This window comes from Nothoprocta perdicaria, unplaced genomic scaffold (genome assembly GCF_003342845.1).
Source record: "Nothoprocta perdicaria isolate Ctin4 unplaced genomic scaffold, notPer1 scaffold_191, whole genome shotgun sequence".
Taxonomy (NCBI): Eukaryota; Metazoa; Chordata; class Aves; order Tinamiformes; family Tinamidae; genus Nothoprocta; species Nothoprocta perdicaria.
Window position 1 is genome coordinate 1,126,596 of NW_020455105.1, and position 16,182 is coordinate 1,142,777.

The window sequence follows — 16,182 nt, forward strand, 5'->3', positions numbered from 1 at the left end:
CTCTGTAAAGTCTCCAAAGCCACTCACCTGAGCGCTCGTGCCTCTGCTGCTTATTAATTTTTTCCGGGCTGCCTTAGGCTGTTTTGAAAGCCCCGGCTATTAAAATACCTGTCTTGCAATGAGCTCAAGGCAAGAGTAGGAGTCTTTGCACAGAGAAAGCTCTGCAGCAGTGGGCCCATAGCCCGGATTTTCAAAGGATTTTAGCTGCCTAAGGAGGCAGATAACGGCTTAGGGGGATTTTCACAAGCTCCTAATTTTTGCTGCTGCATGTCTATTAATTTTTGCTAATTCAATAAGTAACTATAAAACATCTGGAAAACTGTGTCTGGAAGCTCAGTTCTCACAGAGACTGAACTCTCCAAAAGTTTCAAAATCTTCTACTTTTTCATGTACTCTCTTGTTTTGTTTGAGCAGTTATTAGAAATCCTTAGAAAACAAAACACTTGCTCCAGGGGTAACTTTCAAGCAGGTATGTAAACAAAGGACACACACTGCAAGCACAGCACGAAGGCTTGACAGAGAAATACCTGTGGCCTGGGGTAGGAGGCAGAATGACAGGGTTTTCTGTCTTTCAAAGCCAAAAAATAACCAAAATTATTTGGACTTGTGTTGCTGCAGATAAGTCTAGTGTTGAGCTTCCTTGTTCTTGCTTTCCAAAGGCAAGTCTAAGAGGTAGCACTGTTTATACCAGTGCAACAGTGGGCTCCAGTTCCTACCCAAATGCAAAGTACCAAGGAGCAGCAGACAAAACGCTGATTAAATTGCAGTCACCCACAGCCAGATACAATCTGAGGCCTGGCCTGTACTTGTCTACTGTATTTACAATGCAGTGAGGAGCAACAGATCTGCTGAGATGAGATAAATGCCCGTCTCCCAGAAGGGTGATGGAGCTGCCTGCTCCTGGGGCTCTGCTCTCTGCTTTGCAGGCCGTTTTGTTCCGTGGGGCACTGGTGTTGCTCGATGCCACCGCTGTATTCTCCTCCTTGGTGCACAATACACCTGGCACGGTGCAGGAATACACCTAGCCCAGCACAGTCTGCTCCGCACCACAAATAATGTGGAGCTTGTTTTTATGGGGGGAAGATGATGTAAACGYTTAAGAACGCCACTTAGCATTAGTGCTGATGGCTTTCATAGTTAATTAGATTATTTTGTTGCCCTTACAAGTACTGATAACATGGAAAAATTTTCTCACAGAACAGGAAAAGGGCGTTTTGTGTTATTTCCAGTGCAGAAGGTGGGAATTCTCTTCTCTGTGTRAGATAATCCTTTTCTATGGTCTGCAAAGATAAGCAAAGGTGAAACACAGGGCAGCATCCAACCCCCAAAACGAGTTCAGGTCAGCGAGTAGACAGAGATCTACAACTTGCAACTACACATTACAGTTAGGATTAGGAAGAAAAGAAATCACCAGATACGCAGTGTTTCATCTCAAGTAAACCCTGCTTTGCAAAGTAAGTATYTCTCTGGAGCTTTTCCAAGCTTTTCCACCGTAGCTCAAAACTAAGCACTCATCCACTTAACACGAATGCAGAATTAAGGTCCCAGGAATACCTTTTATAAATAAATGATTAAAAAACAAATTATTCTTTTCTGAAATACAGACTTTTTTTTTTTTTTTTTAAATGAGAAACTTAATATTAAGAATGAACAGGGAAACAGACTGAAAATTCAGGTAAACAGCAAATGCTTTTCCAACAACCTGACAGAAATGTTGTAATACATACATTCCAGATCTATCTTCCATTTTGTGAAATATTTGGCTATTTCCTGAGCTGCTAGGAGAAGGCCCTGCAGCCTTCAGAGCCCTGTAAATCTGCCTTCAGGGCAAGCACAAATCAGCAAGTGCCACAGAACTTCAGGTCGATGCAGCGAGTCTATCACAGCCTGATTTAGGGCATTCACATAGCTTTAATGAAAAAACATATATAGTCACTTAGGAACCTGGAACACAGGCCACGCTCACGAGCGGACAGAKCTGCAGCACAACAGGGACAGTTCTTTGTCAGCGTGCTGTGTGTCACTAGGCTGGCAAGAAAACACCCATATATAGGGTGTGTTTGTGTCGGGGGCTCTGCCAACGCAGTCGCAGCAACCAAAACTTCTTCTGATTCGGGCAGCCTCCAAGGTTTCCTCCAAGGATTCCTCCAAGGAGGAACCCTAACCCCAACCCTAAWTCCAAGGAGGAATCCTCCTAGGTGATTCCTCCCCTCTGCAAGCTAGGAATGTAGCCGTTCAGTCTACTCCTAGCAGGCAGCTGTGCACCTCATCTCCAAGCTTTGGTTTTTTCTCAGGCCGCTTAGGTTTAAGTTGAATTTTGCTAGTGCTTCGAGATTTAAGATTTTACAGCTAGATAATTTAAGCTAGATCATAGTATTTACATTTAGGCTCAGATTTCTATTTATTTATTCCTTTAAAATAACCTCTTTTACATTAAATGCCATCCATTCTGCTAGATGTCAGGTCATATGCCTGGGGGAAGCATTTTGGGTCCTTCAGCCYTTTTCCCAAGTGGCTCAGAGCTCCATCTCTGTCAGGCACAGGGAATCCTAGTGCAAGTTCTTCAATGACAATAAGGCAAGGAAAAAGAAAAGAAAGAAAAAAAGAACAGAAACTAGCGAAGGAATTGTCTAACCAGCATGATTTTAATCTTAAAGCACACCACAACAACCAGCATCTGAGAACATGGAACAGCCCCACAGTCCTCACCCACGGCATTCCCACCAAACACATGAAAAAGGGGTACGGGTTGGTGACATCCATCTGCTTCCAGACCTTTAGAGCAGCTTTCCCCGCTGCCYGTCTCCCTGTCAAGTGCTCCACCCTGTTCCTCCTCACAGTTCCTGCTGCTCCAGCCGAGCTGTGTGAGAAAAGCCATTATTCATTGGGTGTGGACCAGCGTTTGAAAGGCAGTCAAAGAGAACAGCCCTAGATAGCTCCCTTGATGGCTTGCCTGCCTTCAATCAGATGACAAAACCTCTGTCACATAATGTAAAGCCTGAAATGCATTAGAATAAACTTTCAATAGGGGCGTTAAGGCTTCCATTGAGTACGTAAGACAAAACAGAGCTCATAATTTGACAGAGAACACATTTTAGCCTGTCAGACTGAAAGTGGGGACTTGTGATGTCCTGAAAGACAAGGTAATAACAGTGTAACAAAATAATTTATTTTTATTTTCACTAAGGGTTGTTTAAACTTTATTTTTAAGTTCTATTTAAAGTATCTGCAGTTACCACATGGTCAAAATGCTCAAGCCCTCGAGAACAATACTATGGAAAGCCTACATTTTCAGCCTTTTAACTAGGCCTGCAAAGCTCTCTCTTTTGACGATTAATTCAATCATCAAGAGACAAAGTTTCTGGGAGAGGATATCTGAACAGCTCTAGGGTAGATTCATAATTAGCCCATCACTAAATTTCTCAGTTTTTCCACCCAAACCTCTTCCATGACGTAAGACCACAAGCAAGCACAGCTCCAATTGAATTCTCTGTGTGATGAACTAATCATCCAGAGGTCCAAAAGGCTTTTCTCATGAAAAGCACTCCTTTCTCCCCTTCCCCTCCCACCGTACTACTTTCCAACAACACTAAATGCAGGGTCAAAGCCACATAATTCAAGTCACTCAGAAGGATTTCCTAATGTTAAGTTGGATTTGGCAATACCCTATGCTGAACTGGTCTAAATTTTCTGCACCAAATCACATGGCATTGCTGATGTTTCTGACAAAGTAATTCTGTGCTGTCAGGCTGCAGGGAACCACGCATCAGCAGCCAGTCCCATCACCGCTTTGTCAGGAACCAGTTTGTTAGTCGTTCTGGCCTCCTCACATGTCACCTCAATGCAAATCCAGATCTCTGCACTTCCTGTGTTTTCTTGGGACTATCACTCCAGATGCTCCTTCTCTAGCTGCTGCCCGAAGGTCTTTGCCTCAGCCAACGTTGAGTCTCCCATCTTATGTCAAGTTTCTGCAGTGGTTTTTCCCTCAGTCACTCAACATCTCACAGGACTTCCTCTCCTATGTTGAGCCTCCACATCAAGCCCTTCACAGACTTGTCATTGCTGGAATCTCCAGTGATCCTACAGTGATACATAGCTGGAAAGAAGCCCTAAGCAAGAAAGAGACTCCCTCCAGTAGCGTGCACACTTTGCTTTGCTCCGAGTTCCCTTCCGCCTGCGCTTGACACAGCAGTGCACACATCATTCCAAACATCCTGCACCAAAATCAGCCCCTCACAAAACCAAAAATATGCAGTACTATCAAATCCAGCTGCCAGAATCCAGGCATCGCTAGAAGCGGCTCTGCTTCCTAGAGACCACTGCAGGCTGCAGTTTCTGTGCTGAGCTGCCTCTGTTCTCCCTCACACCAGTCATTGCCGTCACTGGCACCTGCTAAAAAACTGCACCGTGGTTAAAGGCACCTGAGGAAATGCATATCCAGGTAGGCACTGTGAACCAAAACAGCTCTAAATGTCCTGGGAGGCTGCCCTTCCCCAGTGTTTGTATGCTGCTCAAAAACAACCAAAAAAAATTTCCATTAATAGATATGGGCACTKTAATATTAAAAATTATGTCCTGTGTGCTCTCTCCGGACAGCAAGATTAACAGAAATAAAGTCCTTGTCATAGTTAATTGTTCAGTTGTTTCACTGYTTGTATCAGTTCTATCAGTGCTCAGAACACGAAGAATCGTTTCAGAGGGGTTTGCTTGTTTGCTTTTTGAAAGCTCTTTAGCTATTCACTTGCTCTGTTATGCCTTCTTATTCCCATGAATCTAACCCATTTTAAGCTTAGCACTGACGACTGATTAACAGATGCAGCTAAATTTAAACCACAGCTATTTTTCGTAGCCCCATGAGAAGTGAACAAATGTGCATATGTTGAGCACTTGTGATTGTGCTACCTGCTTGAGAACTGTAATGGGAAGGAACACGCTCCGATTCAATTTTAGTAAAAGCAGTTAATTAAGGAGGAAGCAGGAGAGGTTTGATCAAGTTCCAGTGACAACTGAATTGCAGCATCAGATGWAAACAAAGAACGACAAACATAATCTAGCTTTACCACTTCATACTTCTCTTGTATTAAATAAGCTATGGTTGCAACAGTATTGGCCATACTGGTTACTGTATAAAATGAGCTGCAAATTTCAATGTTTGGGTCATATGTACAAACAGAATTATCAGTTATGCAATTCAAAGATCTGCAAGTCTTGAGAAATAAGGAATGTAAAGCTGAACCAAACCTGTACATACACCCAGCTAGTTTCCTTCAAAATATCGCCTGCAAACAAACATAAAGCACAAACTAGTTTTGTAGATCTCCTAGAAAGAGACATCTGTTTTGGAACAATCACAAAGGGCTATCGCCAAAACCATCCCGTAATAGTTATGAGCTGTAATTTGACATTTCGTTTTAGATACACATTCCTCCTGCCAAGTAATATCATATTTTCTGCTTTTGGCAGAAAAAATAAAGAGAAGAATATGTCCAAGATGAGTAATTTAGCACAGTGTAATCAAGACAAGCTGCACCACAGAGTAGGGACTGAATTAAAGTGAGTAAGATTTTTTTTTTTCTCTTAAAATAAAGTGTTTATTCTGTATGGAAAATGTAGTAAGAAAAAAGATGGTTTTCTTGTTAGTTTTATTTTTCAATTGAGCRCCACTGTCCCAGTTCACAACCCAGCATATCTGTGTTACCTGTCCCTGATGCCAAGCTACTTCTTGGTGCTGGGCTGTGTATAGAGTCATGCAAGAAGCGCAGCCAGGTCCCAGTCCTGCTCGCAGGTGATCCGTGGTGCAGGAGGACAGCACACAGCTGGCAGCAATAACTGCCTCGCTCCTCACACATTAATCCACCTGTAATTATGAGCTGGTGCTCTGTGTTCCTGGCCAAGTGCCTTGTAACTAGAGAAGTAAATCACTGGCTYTGTGTCACTGCTTATTGTAGCATCTTTTCTCTTGGCTAAATAACAAAAATATTTCATGTGTGCATAGGCAAAAGGGTCAAAGGACTTTGCATTAAAATTGGAAACTTCAGTTTACTGTGTCTTTCAGCAACTATTTTAGACTGACTGGAATGAGGATAGCAAGATTCATTAATGCAATTATTCACATTCATATATAGTATTAGTCTGATTTATTAGACCAATTTGCTCTGTCCTTCTGCTCCCAATGCAAAGCTGGCAAAATGTCTGCATCTCAACTGTCCCGATTAGCAGTGCAGACACAGAACACACTGATTTTTGAAAAGTAGTTATTTTGCAATAGAATCACAACCACTTTAGCAGGAAAATACTTATTTGTCTTGTGCATTATTGTCACTGAAGACTTTTATGCAAGTGTGTATGTACCAGTTAAGCGAYAAAAGCAGCAATTATGACAGTGTTCAGCATGTTAGAAGTTTGAGTGTGCTTAGATGTCTCCAAAGTCCCCAGAAACAAAGAAATGCTCTTGATTCCTGTAAAATACTGGAGGTTAGAAATGCGTCTTTTTAACCAATGTTGGTTGTAGGGAATAATGGGATACAGTGAGACGAAAAGATGAGAAAAACAAACTCAGTTCCTCAATTCCAGTGTTGCTGATGGTTTAAAAGAACAAATGGATTTCAAGCAGAGAGCTCTCTCCCAGCAGACAAATAAGATGTCCATCTCCCATGTAAAGGATGTATCACAAGAATGGAAAAAAACAGGGAAAAAGCTGGAATACCGCATACTCCTAACAATAACTATATATATATATATATATACACACACACACATACATAACATACATATTTTTTCAGGACATCCAATTCTGTAGCAGTAATAAGCCCTGCCTTCGAGAATAATGCAAACCATTTAGAATGTGTCACAGGAGACCAAGTTTCCTCTTAAGGGCAAAAAAAGAAAACTGAAGTCATTGTTGTGGAATGCACTGAAACCTCTTAGTGCGAGTTTCTGAAATATTCATGAGCATTCAGGAAAGAGCAAACTTTCTGGATAGTAGGCTCTTTAGCAGTAACATGCTATGGACATGCCCTCTGCCAAGCTGTAAAAATAAATACAAGGGGAAGGCTTTCTGCAGAAACCAAAAGAAATAAYGGGGACTTGGAAATTCTGTTTTCTGGCTGCCACAGATGCATAATGTAGGTGAATTCAGTCCCTCAATTACTCATCCTTAACTGGGAAAGTCCTTATAGAATCACAGAATCATTACGGTTGGAAAAGACCTTCAAGATCAAGTCCTTGAGTCCTCAAGTCCTTTGAGTCCAACCATAAGCACTTCACCACCAAGCCGGTTGCACAACAGAACATTCACTATAGAGCTCATTAAGGAGAATTTTAAGATAAGAAGATGCACTTAAACGTGTTAATGATTAGTCAGTACTATAGGAAGCACTGAATTCAGTATTTAACAMACCAGCTGAATACAGTTCTTCACACTACCTGTGTTCTAAGGATGCGGGTGCAGAGCAGTTTAAAGTGACATGCATGAGGGTCAGATAATGTCTCTGCCCATGTCACTGAGCTAGTGACCCACCAGGCTGTCCCCCTGCCCAGGCGGAGAGCACAGGTAGCAGGGAGAGACTCAGCTAAGATATCTGCTTGACCAGGACAAGGTTACAGAGCCCTTTCTGAACCCTATCATGAGCTTTCAGCCATTTCAAACTGCTCCTGAACCTGTGCTACATTTGGAAACTTCAGAGACGGGTAGYTTTTAAATCTCAGATACTTACCCTAACAACCACGAAAAAGAAAAATWTAGGAAAATAAGGGGAAAAGAGAAACAAAGAAGTGAGCTTCAACTGTGGATATTCAAACATGCAGCAGTGCTGGGTGCATGGTCACCGTTTCTGGTCTCCTCTACATGTAAGTTTATTTTTAATTCTCTGGGGCCATGTTCCTCTGTACAGGTAAGTTATGGGACATACCCAGCTCAAATTAGTCATATTTAAGGAAGTTAGCAGCATGGAACACAGCAACGTCACAGTAAGTGCTGAAAATAAGTGCTAAAGAGACCACTGTTGAAATATTTATGTATTTTACAAATACATAAATATTTGGAGAACGGCAAAAGCCAGTACTTGGCATAAACAAAAAGTATTTTACCTTCTTACTTGGCTCTAGCTCCAAAGACCTTTCTTCTGGCAGCAGTGCCAGCTTAGCCAGCCTCTCTTCTCCTCACGCCTGGCCGTATGAATTACCCTTACTCCGCACTGGGGTAGCAGTTTGTGGTGCTGCATAACAAATGCAGGCTAAACACAGATACTTCTCACAGGGTTTGCCTATTCTCTGCATAGGATGGCACAGCTTTTCCAGGAGCAAAGCATAAAACAGGCTAAGAGCTGATCTGTCTTGAGGACTTTAAAAAAAAAAATCTGGAATAGGGATAGAGATTTTTTGTTTTTCCAGCTGGATTAATTCCCTATCTTGTTCATTAGGAGACTGKGCAAACACTTGCACAAATATTTCCATGTGGTGAACCGGGTGAGGAATTCACTGAGGTTAAAAATAAACAGGGCGAGGGGAAGCTAAGTTATTTTAGCTCTTCCAACCCAATTCACAGGGCAGCACTGCAAACAGTTCCACCAGTGTCACATTATAACACAAGAAAAAGCAGGAGAGCTGCTAAAAAGACAAAATTCAGTGCACGAGGATTTTCCTAAAACACTGACTGCTCCCGGCACAGGATGGTGAGGGGAATCAACTTTATGTGCATCATAAATCCAGCAATATAAATCCAGCGATCTTTAGGCTTACAGGGCTGGGCTCTTCTCTCATCCCTCTTACCCACATTGCTTTCTCTAAGGCTCCTGTGTGATAGAGCCGCGGAAATGGCCAAGTATCTGGTGATGACCCTGCCCTACGTGTCTGGGTCAGCTAAAAATGTCACCTGGACACAAGGTGGCAGCATCAGATCCAGATAGAAACAACTGAGTTCAAAGGTATTTGCACCTGGAATGTTATTTTGTAAACTTAAAATAATTAGAAAAACAAAACCAAGCAAATGAAAGAGAAAAACACAAAGACGCATATTGTGGAACACTCACACATATTTTCCCTCCTCTTTTTAATGTGGTAATTTACTGTTGCACAAGTGTAAGTCTTGGTATGAAAAAAAACCTCATGTGATCAAATTAAAAGTAATTTTCTTTAAATGAATAAATGATACAGCTATGCAATCTAAGAAGATGAGAGATTATTATTATTATTATTATTATTATTATTATTTTCTTCCTTGAGTCGAGTGACTGTGCAAAGTAAAATCCGACAGGACCGTTGCCATAATGACTGGGCACTAACCATTCTGAGCGAGCGAGAAGCAAATGCCACGAACGTTCACCATGACCTGCCTGGGGGAGCATCTCTCCCTGCRCGCACTGACCACAAGCCTAACGTCGCCGGCAGCATTCGCACGGTAACATTTGCAGGTTTGTCTGTAGCTGCTGGTTCTAATAGATGCAGCAACTTATTTGGGATTCAGTTATTTAAAAAATAGCAATGAGGCTTCCYAAGCCGTGCACAGCGGAATATAAGAGCAATGTGGAGTTTCATTCCTGTGCTCTTTCAGAGGGCTTGTTGCTGTCTGATACTGCTACAATGATTAGAACTTCCCAAGGATCCACAACAGACTGTCTAGAAAACTAAATTCCATCTGCTACAATGAGGGAAMCAGAAACTACAGAAAGGACATATTTCTTCCCATGCAATTGTTCCTTATACTTGTTGCATTTCTGTCCGGACATATTCACTCTTCTTCACACTTTATGGTTCAATACAAAGGCTATTACAGCTACTGCATTAGACCTTCTCAAATCAAACTGAGCCCAAAGTTTTAGCCCCCAAACTTCTCATTGTAGGAAGGAATAGGAATAAGGAAAATTTATTTCTTTACATATATTTTGTTAATTTTTTTTTTTCTATTTCATGACTGAAGACTGCMTCTTCTGAGGCTGTTATCAACAGCTACCTCAGTCAACAGAAAGAAGGAAAATTATTTAAGTAGACATTCATCCTTTAAAAAAATAAATGTTTATCAAGCRCCCCTATCAAAATACATGAAAAGTAAAGTGCTTTTGATATTTTATTCATGGGACTTTYAAGGAAATAGTGAAAAGATACATGCCAGGCAAGGAGAAACAAGAGCTCTCCGGACCCAGTGGAGTATTGGCTGTTGAGAGTCTGTTGCTGGCCTCATCCTGCCCCAACATCTGCATTTGAAAGCTCCTTTTCCTGGCCTGTTGGCTTGGTAGGTGGTGGGAAGTTCAGGCTGAAGTTACAGGAGATGGGGCTAGCTGATCTGACAGCTACCCATAGTGAAAGGGGCAGTCTCCACTGCTCCTTCTCTCGGCCACGCAGTCCTCAAGCTTATCACACACTGCCAACCATGCTTGTAGGGCCCCTCACGTTGCTAACCAAGCAGAAATACAAGTTTGATCTTGCCGAATGAATACTTTCTTGCCAGATGAAGATATAAATCAGCTCACTAAAAGGACTAATGAGTGCTAGACTTTGAATAGTAGGAAGGAGGCAGAACTGTAAGGCTTAGACTAAAGAAAAGGTAGRAAAAAAAAGAGGAAGTTCATCCTCCCACTTTTAAATTGCTCATCTAATTGCACACAAAACTTCTCTATGGTTATGATTCATAAAAGGAAAAAGCTGTAAAAATTAACAGAAAAAACACAGCCCACAGTCCAACCCGCAGGTATTCTGACAGGCAGGAGTGACCAGCGCTGCAAAGAGACAGAGCTGCTTTCAATGAAGAGGTTTCAGTCAGTCTCGATTTTGGTGCCCAGTAACACAACACGCAGCCACAGCTCTGTGGTGGAGTCACAGGCTACTCCATCCTCACAGGGTTATGCTGAACTAGAATTGTTCCAGTCTCAGAAAGCATTTTGTCAGAGACAAAGCCCAAGGTCCAGATTTTCAGCTACTCTGTTCCTGTGCTCTGGCAAAGAGCAGGGATCGTGACATTAAAGCAGCTTTAACATTCCCATATGTTGTGCCGTACAAAGGTCTGTGGTTGCTATAATTACACTCTGTCTCCTATAGCCAAAACCACAGAATGCTGCAGGGCATTCGAGGTATCTCCCCTTCAGTGTCCCAGTCCACCCCACGACTGAGTGCAGGACTGGTCTAAATCCCTTAGACAAGTTTTATTTGTCTGAAAAAGCATCCGGTACAGCTGGTGCTCTCCAGCGGTGGTTTCCACCCAATTTAAAAGRACCCGTACAGCCCCAGATGGTTTTGATCAGAGCAAGCCATGTTTGCGCCAGGAGTCTGAAGCTTCCTCCTCCGCGGCCGCTCGGGGTGACCCTGCAAGAAGGGCAGGTCGGTGCCGCAGGCACCGGGCTGGCTCCGCAGCCCAGGCATCCAGCGGGGCTGCACAGTGACATGCCCTCCATGCCACCAGCCTCTAAAAGAAAGGGAAGAAACAGCTCAGCAAGGCCCGGTTCCTTTGCTGCACGGCTGCCCTGCTCTTCAGAGCGCTGGGAATCTCCGACTGAACCCAGGTTCGCTCCAAGCAGCTCSGGTAACGAGTGCCAAGAGCCACAGCGGTGCCGTCCAGGAGCCCCGGCTGCAGGCAGAGCSAGCGGCCAAACCAACCTGCCTGCCGTACTAGCCTGGTTTTTCCTTTGKTTTTTTTTTTCCTTTTCCCACATTTTCTTATCAAAATACTGACCAAACACAGGGAAGATCTAACAAAACAAAGGGGTGTTTCTTGCTGCWAGCTAGCGTTTATTTTTCCACCGTGACGCTGAGGGCTGCGCAGGGCCCGGGTGTCCTCTCGAGACGGAGCAGAGCAGGAGTGGCCACGCAGAAGCTCGCGGGACAAACCGGGAGGCTCCATGACTCACTTGTGAGTCACTGCTGCTCCTCTGCCGCTTCCAGCCTCTCGGGGCTCTGCTCATTTATTGTTGCTCTCTATCTGCAGGAAATTATTACCCGCAGTTTGACTATGCTGTGCAGAAAGAATTAAGACATTCTGCCTATTTTTTTGCCTCCAAAAACATGTAAATAGGTGCAAGGTTCACTGCACGGGTGCACAGAGATGCTGGCCCTGGCAACTTGTGTAGAGATTTAAGAAAATCGGACAGAAATGGAGGAGTTATTCTCCCTTGAATGACATGCTATCTGAGCTGATCATTTTGAACCAGACTGTTTCCACAGTCTCCCCTCTTCCCCAAATACCAATCACAAGACTAAAGATAAATCTTTCAGAGGGTTATTTCTAAGAACTGGGATAAAAGAAGATAGTATGACTCAAATAACAGAAGGAAAATACATCACAGTTAAGCCACATAAATTGCTTTCACTGTCAGAATGAAATATTCCAAAAAAAAAAAAAAAAAAAAAAAAAAAACCCCAAGAATGAATTATTTCTTTTTTTTTTCTCTTTCTCTCTCTTTAGCAACACAATATTAAAAGTATTCTGGCCAGGCTAGACAGGAAGCGTTTAAATAATGCCTACTTAGTACCAAGCAAATCTTTGCTGGAAATGAAAAGTCTAGATTGGAAAAAAAAGCAGTAACAAAACCCCCCAAGTTTTGTATATATGCATATCCAAGATAAATTCATTCAGAGAATTACAGAAAAGCGTGAAAAGGGGCTGAATAGCCACAGACCTCTTCACCTCTTTACAGAAACCGGAGGACACTGAGGGCGTAGTAAAAACGCATAGAAATATGATTTTTCCAGTGGCAGTGCCCACGTAAGAAGTTTTCCCCGTGTCACTCATCCTCACTCCCATGCTCACATTTCCAGCCCTCAGTTGTGGTTTCATGAGCCAGTTTAATGGCAACACTGACGTAAGGTTTTTGTCATCCCCTTTTGTCATCTGCAGCTCCTCGTGCCCACCCCGGGGCCAGGCGCTGACTCCGCGGTTTGCACGGCCCTGCGGTAAACGCCGTCCAGGAACTCAGTCTGCTGCAGAAACCTCACGCGGTTTCTGCAGGACTGCAGTTAACCCAGATCGATTCCCTCACCCACTGCACTGTGTSAACGTACAAGGAGTCGTGCTGGCAAAACCCAAGGCAAAACGTGGAGGCAATGTGTAGAAGAGGAAGGAGCTTTGCTCYCTATGCTAGCACAACTACCATTTTAAATATTAAATGCAATTTTATCCTATGAAAATGAATTCTTGGTCCTCTTAGAAAATGATCAAAAGACTGACCTCAAGTCTTTCGACTTGAGATCTACCCACACCCAGGGAAGTATAAACCCAACCAAGTATGTGATATAAAATCACTTTTACTTAATATGATGAAACTAAGGAAACTTGATGCAACTGATGCTTATTTCTAACAGGCACTGTTAGACATAACCAGATACCATCCATAGCCTGAAATGTTTGCAATCACATACTGAGCTTGATTGGCTCCTAAAAACAAGTTATAAGGAACTATAGTCAATGCTTCCAGGTGTATTTGGATAAATGCTTCCAATGCTTCCAATGCTTCCAATGCTTCCAGGTGTATTTGGATAAAATATTTGTTAGCAATTCAATACAGACAGGCTTACATTCTGATACTTGTTTGGTTTTGCATTGCAATACAGCAATTGACAAATTTGTTTTTGACAAATATGCTGCAATATTGATCAGGAAAGTGATTGTTCCATATGGCAGAATTCTACAAAGAAAAAGGAAAAACTCAACTCTTTCAGTTCGTACTTTGCCTCTGCTAGGAACTACAAAATTAAATCATGAGCAAAGAATGTAATCCTATAGCAAACACGATTTCCCATATTCCTGCCATATTAAAGAAACAAGATACATGTTTTGGTTTTACCTTACCAAGCTAAACAAAGAAAGTACTATTTGAAAACACAAAAAGCTCCTTAAGAATAGTTTTTCTGTTACATCACAGAGACCTCATTTGGGAAATTTAAGACTAGAAAGCGAACAACTCTGAAATGGTAAGAAATGGACTGCTAATACATTTTCCTGCTCTCTGGTTTCTGCAAAGCTGTGGTCTAACATACAAAATTAGAAGTGATGTATTTTTAACTTAAGAGAAGTTTTGCAATTCCTAAAAATAGATTAAAAATTGGAGCATGGAGGTGCAGCTGAATTTGGATGCTTCCTGTGTCTAGCCTGGCAGAGCAAAAGGGGACCGGAGCTRCGGAACGAGGCCAATTCCTTCTCTGGAATGCGGCCGCCCCAGTAAGGGTGATTGATCCTGACAGCGCCGCTTTCATGTGGCCGGATCCCCGGCCCCAGCTGCGCCGGAGCAAGAGAGCACCCCGCGGCACTCGCAGCATTCCCCTCGCATTGATCCCAGCCGCCCGCGGCGGGCGAGCGGATGGTGCCAGGGATGCGTAGCGCTGCTGGGGGGATTTGCCCCTTTCTCTGAACCCCCTGGGGGACGTGATGCAGGGAGCAAACCAGCGGCCTGCAGGGCTGCGCTGAGCAGGGAGCAGGGCGATGGAACCGCGGCCTCTGCTGCACCGCGCGCCCGGTTCTGCGCCGTGTGCTGCAGGCAAAYAGAAACTCCATGGCATTCCAGCTTTTCTAGCCTTACGGACAGGATAAAAAGCATTCTCAAACTTCCTGGCTGCGTTTTATGCAGATCAGTGAAGTTACAGGATAAGGCACAAATAATATTTAAACTACAGCCTTGGCACCAAAGCCAACTTGGTTGCTAACTGATACGGTTGAAAGTGAGAATGAAAACAAGTGAGTCTATAAAAACCGAGCCCGGAGGCCGCGAGGCTCCGGCGGAGGCCGCAGCCCAGCGGGAAGGGCCGCGCTTCCCGGCAGGAGGCCCAGGCCGCACGCCCGGCAGGACCAACCTCCTGCGGGCCGGGAAGGGTCACGGGACCCCGTCCCCCGCCGGCCGCCCTTAGGTGCTGGGCACAGCCCGAAAGCGACTCCCACCGCGTAACGCAGCAAGGCCAAGGCAGYGACTGTCTGACTTCCTTCAAGGCTAGGTAATAAGTACATACTAAATTTCAAAAATCATTTTTAAAATGATGAAAAATCTACAGGTAGAATGGCAGGAATGCTCGGTAAGTGTTACACATCAGAAACTATCCCAAACAGTAGAACAGAGTCAGTGAGGAAATCTTAGTGATTAAACAGATATCTAAGTACCATATAAAAATGTACAAGAGCCCAAAGCTCACTGTTAAAACGTAAAAAATAAATGAGATATGCATTTAGTCCTTGTATCTCTACATAAATTTATCCTCTAATTACACTACATTCTTCTAATTCTAATTACAATAATACAGGTTTTACTATAAAATATCACCACTATGCTATTCTGATTCTTTAAAAATGTTAAGATTTCAAATAACCATAATAAATAGAAATGGAAATTGATAAGTGTAGGCAAATCTTACCATCAGTATGTGTCTCCAAGTTAGCTTCTTTAAAAGCAATAATAATGTGTTTTCCTGCAGTGCGCTCTTGAGCCAGCTGCAGTTTGTACTTCCCAGATTGTGAGGGTGGAAATGAGAGATGATCCAGTTCTTTCACCTGTGTTTCACAGGATAAATGTTATAGCTAGGAATATCAGTAATTTAAAGATCAGAAAATATTGCAAGATTTTGTGGGTTATTTTTACATTAGTTTTGTTTTGTTAAGTATATGCTCTGAAATCTATAAAAAAATCTGTTTTTTTTTAGAATACTTAAATGTTACATTTGCATATAAATTAAATAAATATAATGCATAATTAGAGAAAGAATCATGAAACAATTCAGAATACTGCATTGCAAAAATCACAGCAGATAACTCATGATCATGCTGTAGTGAGGAAAGCCAAGATTCAAATATATTAAACTGCTAATATGCTCCCAATCTATGCAACAGTGCCCCTGCTGGGTAACCCCRGTGTGCTGGGTGATCCTCAGCTCTTCATGGGTTAGTTAGTCGCTCTGCCAGCAGCTTGCCCTTGTGTCACAGGCCTTAGCAGCTGGAACGAAACCCTTTGGCTTTGCTGGGACCTATGTGAATTATGTGTTCTGCAGYGCAATGAGCTCACAGTCCAGTCGAGCCTGTCTCACATTTCTTTCTCTCTCTTTCTCCCTCTCTTTCTCCCTCTCCTTCTCTCTCTCTCCCTCTCTTTCTTTCTCCCTCTCTTTCTCTCTCTCTTTCTCTCTCTCTCTTCTTCTTTCTCTCCTTCCTTCCTTCCTTCCTTCCTTCCTTCCTTCCTTCCTTCCTTCCTTCCTTCCTTCCTTCCTTCCTTCCTTCCTTCC